This window comes from Dermochelys coriacea, chromosome 24 (assembly GCF_009764565.3).
Source record: "Dermochelys coriacea isolate rDerCor1 chromosome 24, rDerCor1.pri.v4, whole genome shotgun sequence".
Lineage (NCBI taxonomy): Eukaryota > Metazoa > Chordata > Testudines > Dermochelyidae > Dermochelys > Dermochelys coriacea.
The window spans coordinates 15,341,583-15,349,211 of NC_050091.1; positions in this window are offsets into that span (position 1 = coordinate 15,341,583).

Consider the following 7,629-nt stretch of genomic DNA (forward strand, 5'->3'; position numbering starts at 1 on the left):
ATAGTCCTAAGAGTCACCTTCCCGGCAGTGAGAGAGCTGCACATCAGCCCCAGCCAAGGGGCATCCTCACCTTCACGGCCTTGGGGGGAGGTGTCTGTTTCACCAGGGGGTGGAGTGAGAAGGATGTTGCGCCCTGGGCTCTGGAGAGGGTGTGCACATGGACAAGGGGGCAGACCCGCTTGGTTTCTTGCAGGCAACTTAAACCACAACAGGGAGGTGTCCCGGGAAGGGAGGAGGCCCAGGTGAATGGGCGTGTCCCTAGGATCCTGGATTGGGATCCGGCAGAGAGAGAGACTGGGCTGTGGAGAAGGTATCTCCATGAGGTGGTGGGATCCCAGGCTAGGGGAGCAATGGAACCCCAGGCTGTAGAGAAGGTATCCCCATGGGGTGGGGGGATCCCAGGCTAGGGGTACATTGGGATCCCCAGCTGTGGAGAAGGTATTACCATGGGGCAGAGGGATCCTGGGCTGTAAAGAAGGTATCCCCATGGCATGGGAGGATCCCGGGCTATGGAGAAGGTGTCCCCATGGGACGGGGGGATCCCAGACTGGAGGATACATTGGGACCCTTGGCTGTAGAGAAGGTATCCCCATGGGGCAGGGGGATCCTGGGCTGTGGAGGTTTCCCCCTCAGGCCGGGGGGATCCCAGGCGCTGGGGGCGGGTGTCTGGGGGGATCCTGGGCTCTGTGCAGTGGTGCATTGTGTGGGGCAGGTGCAGGGGGAGGCAGGGCAGAGGCTGCCAGAGCCCCCAGGATCTGCTCACTGCACTCCAGCCCCTGCATGCTGCACCACAGCAGCCGCAGTCAGCAGCTGGAAGTTGCAAAGTCCTGTCCCAGCCTCTGCAGGGAGAAAAGCCCAGGGGGGGCCGCAGCCCCAGTGCCGCCCGGGGCAGAGCGAGAGAGTAGGTGACTGGGAGCAGCCCCTCTCCAGGGATGTTGCAGAGCCAGATACTGGGGGGGCGCCAGAGTCTGCTGGGATGGGGGCGAGGGGGGGGCTCGGATGAGTCACAGATTTAAACACTGTGTGAAGGGGAGAGAGAGCGAAGATGGGTCCCAAGGGGCAGGCATGTCCCCTCCCCATCACCCAACACTGCAGTCCCCCCCACACCCGACTCAGCTGAGGCTGGGGCTGGGAGTTGCAGCCTGACACGGAGCCTGCCCATGAGATGCAGGCAGGCGGCGGCCCCAGCTGAGCAAGGCCTGGTGTGGGTGGCTGACATGATGCTCCCCGCTCTCGCCCGCACCTAAGGCTGGTTTCGTTTGTTAAAGAGTGTCAGGGCCTGGTTCTCCCCGGCCCCCTGTTCTTGTGCCCCTGGACCTGGCGCTGTCTACACCGGGGATTAGAGCAGCTTAACTCTGCTGCTCAGGGGTGTGGACTTTTCACACCCCTGAGTGATGTGGCTGGGTCGACCCAATATTTTAGTGTGGCATGAAGGGCTCATTTGAAAGGCCTGGCAGAGGCTGATCACGTCAATGGAAAATTCAAACGACAATGGAGAACCCAAACACCTGGACATAGACGCCTAGTGTAAGCGGGGGATGGTCCCGCTATTGTCGGGGTTACGATCCCCCTCCATGTCTGGCAGGCCAGGCATCTTGGCTGGCGTGTCTCCCTGCCCTGGGCCTGCTGCCCAGGGTCCTCCTCGCTCTCCCCAGCTGCTCACCGCACCCAGCTCCGAACAGCTCCATGCCCAGCTCAGCTCCCAGCACAGACCTGCTCCCTTGGCTGCTCCTCTGGTTCAGCCCAGCACAGCTCTGCTCAGCTCTGCTGCTGCTCTGGCCTGCTAGGGTTACCAGGTATCCAGTTTTCGACTGGAACCCCCAGTCAAAAAGGGACCCTGGCGGCTCCGGTCAGCACCATTGACTGGGCCATTAAAAATCCGGTCAGTGGTGCAGCAGGGCTAAAGCAGGCTAGTCCATACCTGTCCTGGCTCTGCGCTGCACCCCGGAAGCGGCCAGCAGGTTCGTCTCCTAGGAGGGGCTCTGCACGCTGCCCTGTCCCCGAGCACCGGCTCTGCACTACCATTGGCTTGGAGCTGTGACCAATGGGAGCTGGGGTTGCAGTGCCTGTGGGCAAGAGCAGCTCGCGGATTCTCCTGGCCCCCCAGCCTAGGAGCCGGACCTGCTGTCTGCTTCTGGGACGCAGCACGGAGCCAGGATGGGCCGGGAGCCTGCCTTAGCCCTGCTGCACCGCTGACCGGAGCTGTCCGAGGTAAGCCCGTGCCCCAACCCTCTACCCCAGCCCTGAACCCTCCAAACCTGGAGCCACCTCCTGCACCCCAAACCCCTCCTCCCCAGCCCCACCCCAGAGCCTGCACCCACACCCCAGAGCCTGTACCCCCTCCTGCACCTCAACCTCCTGGCGCAACCTGCAGCCCCCTCCCACACCCTGACTCCTTTGGCCCCACCCCCCCAGAGTGGAGCCCCCTCCTTCCCGGCCCCACCCCACAGCAAACCCCTCATTCCCGGCCCCACCCCAGAGCTTGCACCCCCAGATGGAGCCCTCATCTGCCCCAGCCCAGTGAAAGTGAGGGAGGGTGGGGGAGAGCGAGGCACTGAGGGAGGGGGAATGCAGTGGGCGGGGCCTCGGGGAAGGGGTGGGGCTAGGGTGTTCGGCTTTGTGCAATTAGAAAGTTGGCAACCCTCTGGCCGGCGCGGCTTCACTCCCCAGCTCAGCTCCGGCTCCGGCTCTCTCCTGACCTGGCTTGCTCTGGCCCCTGGCAGCTCCAGCTCACAGGGAGGACAGGACCCTGCACTCCTGACTCCCTCATTGGCCTGCCTGGCCTGTCAATCAGGCTGACATGGAGCATTGGCCTCTCCCCCCTTGCCCCTGGAGACCATCAGTCTCAGGGTCCTGATTTCCCATCGACCCTTCCTCTTTCTTTTGGTCCTGGGAGAGGGCCAACCACAGACCCCCTAAGGGTCAGTGAGGGGCCAGCAGTCCCCTGACACTAGCAACCAAGGCCCCACCGGGAGGTGGATTTCCCCACCTCTCGGCAGGGAAGCTGAGTGCTGACCCCAGCGGGAGACCAAGGGATTGGGAGGTGTGGGGAGAGAGGGCTGGGGAAGCAGCTAGGGGACACGTGGGGGCTGACCCAGGAGGTCAGCCGGAGACAGAAGCAGAATGGTCCATGCTTTAACCTTTATTTCCCTGTGCTGACCTAAGGCCGTTCAGCTTCTGTAGCCAGGCAGCTAACCAAGAGTGAACTTGTTTTGCAAAGGCTGCTGGTGCCACTGTAAATGCTCCCTGAGAGGCTTGCTCCATGAAGGGCCCATACGCGGTTGCCGCAGGGATCTGGCGTGGCTGGATTTGCTGCAGGGGCCATGGAGGGAGACGGGTCGTTGGTGCCAAAGGTCCAGACTTGGAGCCAGGGAGGCCACGGGCCTGTCCCTATGGAGCTGTGCGGGCCCTGGGGGTGCGGCCCACTAAGGGGGTCACTCTTGTCTCTCCTTGTGTGTCTGGGCAGTGCCTGGCACTGTTAGGTGCTGCCCAATCTCAGGGTTGCCAACTGTCTAATTTCTGAAAACTGGAGCCACCTGCCCCAACTTTTCCTCCTACGTCCCCATTCCACCCCGCCTCTTCCCCTGAGCCCCTGCCCTCCTCTTCTCTCACAGCCCCGCCTCTTACCCCGCTTCTCTCCCCCCATGGCTTGCTGCTCTCCCCCATCCCTGTTAGGAAGTCTGCCAAACCCTCTGCTGCTTTAATGTGTATCCCTCCGCACTTGAAATGTGACATAAAAGTCACAGAGAAATGGGAAAGCGGGATACCGGGAGGAAGCACAGGCAGGAATGTCTGTGAGGGGAGGGCTCCTGCCTCATACTGGGAATGAGGGGCGATCAACAGGTTATCTCAAGTGCTTATATACAAATGCACAAAGCCTTGGAAACAAGCAGGGAGAACTGGAGGTCCTGGTGATGTCAAGGAATTATGACGTGATTGGAATAACAGAGACTTGGTGGGATAACTCACATGACTGGAGTACAGTCATGGATGGTTATAAACTGTTCAGGAAGGACAGGCAGGGCAGAAAAGGTGGGGGAGTAGCACTGTATGTAAGGGAGCAGTATGACTGCTCAGAGCTCCGGTACGAAACTGTGGAAAAACCTGAGTGTCTCTGGATTAAGTTTAGAAGTGTGTGCAACAAGAGTGATGTCATGGTGGGAGTCTGCTATAGACCACCGGACCAGGGGGATGAGGTGGATGAGGCTTTCTTCCGGCAACTCACGGAAGCTACTAGATCGCATGCCCTGATTCTCATGGGTGACTTTAATTTTCCTGATATCTGCTGGGAGAGCAATACAGCGGTGCATAGACAATCCAGGAAGTTTTTGGAAAGCGTAGGGGACAATTTCCTGGTGCAAGTGCTAGGGGAGCCAACTAGGGGGAGCGCTTTTCTTGACCTGCTGCTCACAAACCGGGTAGAATTAGTGGGGGAAGCAAAAGTGGATGGGAATCTGGGAGGCAGTGACCATGAGTTGGTTGAGTTCAGGATCCTGACGCAGGGAAGAAAGGTAAGCAGCAGGATACGGACCCTGGACTTCAGGAAAGCAGACTTTGACTCCCTCAGGGAACAGATGGCCAGGATCCCCTGGGGGACTAACATGAAAGGGAAGGGAGTCCAGGAGAGCTGGCTGTATTTCAAGGAATCCCTGTTGAGGTTACAGGGACAAACCATCCCGATGAGTCGAAAGAATAGTAAATATGGCAGGCGACCAGCTTGGCTTAATGGTGAAATCCTAGCGGATCTTAAACATAAAAAAGAAGCTTACAAGAAGTGGAAGGTTGGACATATGACCAGGGAAGAGTATAAAAATATTGCTCGGGCATGTAGGAAAGATATCAGGAGGGCCAAATCGCACCTGGAGCTGCAGCTAGCAAGAGATGTCAAGAGTAACAAGAAGGGTTTCTTCAGGTATGTTGGCAACAAGAAGAAAGCCAAGGAAAGTGTGGGCCCCTTACTGAATGAGGGAGGCAAGCTAGTGACAGAGGATGTGGAAAAAGCTAATGTACTCAATGCTTTTTTTGCCTCTGTTTTCACTAACAAGGTCAGCTCCCAGACTGCTGTGCTGGGCAACACAAAACGGGGAAGAGATGGCCAGCCCTCTGTAGAGATAGAGGTGGTTAGGGACTATTTAGAAAAGCTGGACGTGCACAAGTCCATGGGGCCGGACGAATTGCATCCGAGAGTGCTGAAGGAATTGGCGGCTGTGATTGCAGAGCCCTTGGCCATTATCTTTGAAAACTCGTGGCGAACGGGGGAAGTCCCGGATGACTGGAAAAAGGCTAATGTAGTGCCCATCTTTAAAAAAGGGAAGAAGGAGGATCCTGGGAACTACAGGCCGGTCAGCCTCACCTCAGTCCCTGGAAAAATCATGGAGCAGGTCCTCAAAGAATCAATCCTGAAGCACTTAGAGGAGAGGAAAGTGATCAGGAACAGTCAGCATGGATTCACCAAGGGAAGGTCATGCCTGACTAATCTAATCGCCTTTTATGATGAGATTACTGGTTCTGTGGATGAAGGGAAAGCAGTGGATGTATTGTTTCTTGACTTTAGCAAAGCTTTTGACACGGTCTCCCACAGCATTCTTGTCAGCAAGTTAAGGAAGTATGGGCTGGATGAATGCACTATAAGGTGGGTAGAAAGCTGGCTAGATTGTCGGGCTCAACGGGTAGTGATCAATGGCTCCATGTCTAGTTGGCAGCCGGTGTCAAGTGGAGTGCCCCAGGGGTCGGTCCTGGGGCCCGTTTTGTTCAATATCTTCATAAATGATCTGGAGGATGGTGTGGATTGCACTCTCAGCAAATTTGCGGATGATACTAAACTGGGAGGAGTGGTAGATACGCTGGAGGGGAGGGATAGGATACAAAAGGACCTAGACAAATTGGAGGATTGGGCCAAAAGAAATCTAATGAGGTTCAATAAGGATAAATGCAGGGTCCTGCACTTAGGATGGAAGAATCCAATGCACCGCTACAGACTAGGGACCGAATGGCTCGGCAGCAGTTCTGCGGAAAAGGACCTAGGGGTGACAGTGGACGAGAAGCTGGATATGAGTCAGCAGTGTGCCCTTGTTGCCAAGAAGGCCAATGGCATTTTGGGATGTATAAGTAGGGGCATAGCGAGCAGATCGAGGGACGTGATCGTTCCCCTCTATTCGACACTGGTGAGGCCTCATCTGGAGTACTGTGTCCAGTTTTGGGCCCCACACTACAGGAAGGATGTGGATAAATTGGAAAGAGTACAGCGAAGGGCAACAAAAATGATTAGGGGTCTAGAGCACATGACTTATGAGGAGAGGCTGAGGGAGCTGGGATTGTTTAGTCTGCAGAAGAGAAGAATGAGGGGGGATTTGATAGCTGCTTTCAACTACCTGAAAGGGGGTTTCAAAGAGGATGGCTCTAGACTGTTCTCAATGGTAGCAGATGACAGAACGAGGAGTAATGGTCTCAAGTTGCAATGGGGGAGGTTTAGATTGGATATTAGGAAAAACTTTTTCACTAAGAGGGTGGTGAAACACTGGAATGCGTTACCTAGGGAGGTGGTAGAATCTCCTTCCTTAGAGGTTTTTAAGGTCAGGCTTGACAAAGCCCTGGCTGGGATGATTTAACTGGGACTTGGTCCTGCTTTGAGCAGGGGGTTGGACTAGATGACCTTCTGGGGTCCCTTCCAACCCTGATATTCTATGATTCTATGATTCTATGAAATTCAGGCCTGGCATAAGCAGGAGACCCGTCCCTAGGAGTTAACAGCCTTGGGCCCTCTTCTTATCATGGGTCTGAATTTGGGTCTGAATTTGGCCTCTTCCCTTTAAGAGAAGGCCTAACAAGCAGCTTCCCGTCCCAGTGGCACTTCTCTAAACCTGGGGCAACTCCAACGTGAGCAGTCGCAAGGGACTTGCAAACCCCAGATCCAGCAGGCTGTCTGGGAGAGCAGGTCAGAAGGGCGTCGCGGCCGCATGGGAGCAGCCAGGCAGCCCCACTGATGAGCTAAGACACGGCCGCCCTGCACAGCAGCCTCCCACCTCCCTCTGCGTTGTCTGTCCAGCAGCCTCCTTTCCTGCCCGCTTGAGTCCTCCCCGCCCTGGAGCTGCCTGAGAGCACGGCCGGGGGAAGCGCTGGCTGGCTGGGCAGCTCGCGATCCGTCCCTCCTGGGGAATGTGCCATACCCTGCTCGGCATGGGCCCCCACACTCTGTCCTCTGTCACAGCCCTGCAAACCGTGCTCCCCAACGGGGCCGCCCTGTACTTGTGTGCTGCCACAGGAGCCTCTCCAGGGCTGGGCGACAGGCTGCCACTCCCCCACTCCCTGCTCTTGGTAACTGGGCTTTCAGTGGCTCATCAGTACATCTGACTGGACACGGCCGGGTCCCCTTTTTGACCAGACTTTTTGGCCAAAACCTGGACACCTGGCAATCCTAGCTGGGACAGGGACTCTCTCTCGCTATGTGTCTGGTCAGTGCCCGGCCATCATCTCAGTGGGGCCTGTAGATGCTGCCATAACAATATAGGCTGTTTAAAACCAGTACACCTCGTCTTACAGCAGAGATTAACTTCTATGGGATGGTTTGGAAAAAGAGCCATACGTCCTCATTTGTATTACAGGGGAACATGAGATCCTGCAATTTCAGGG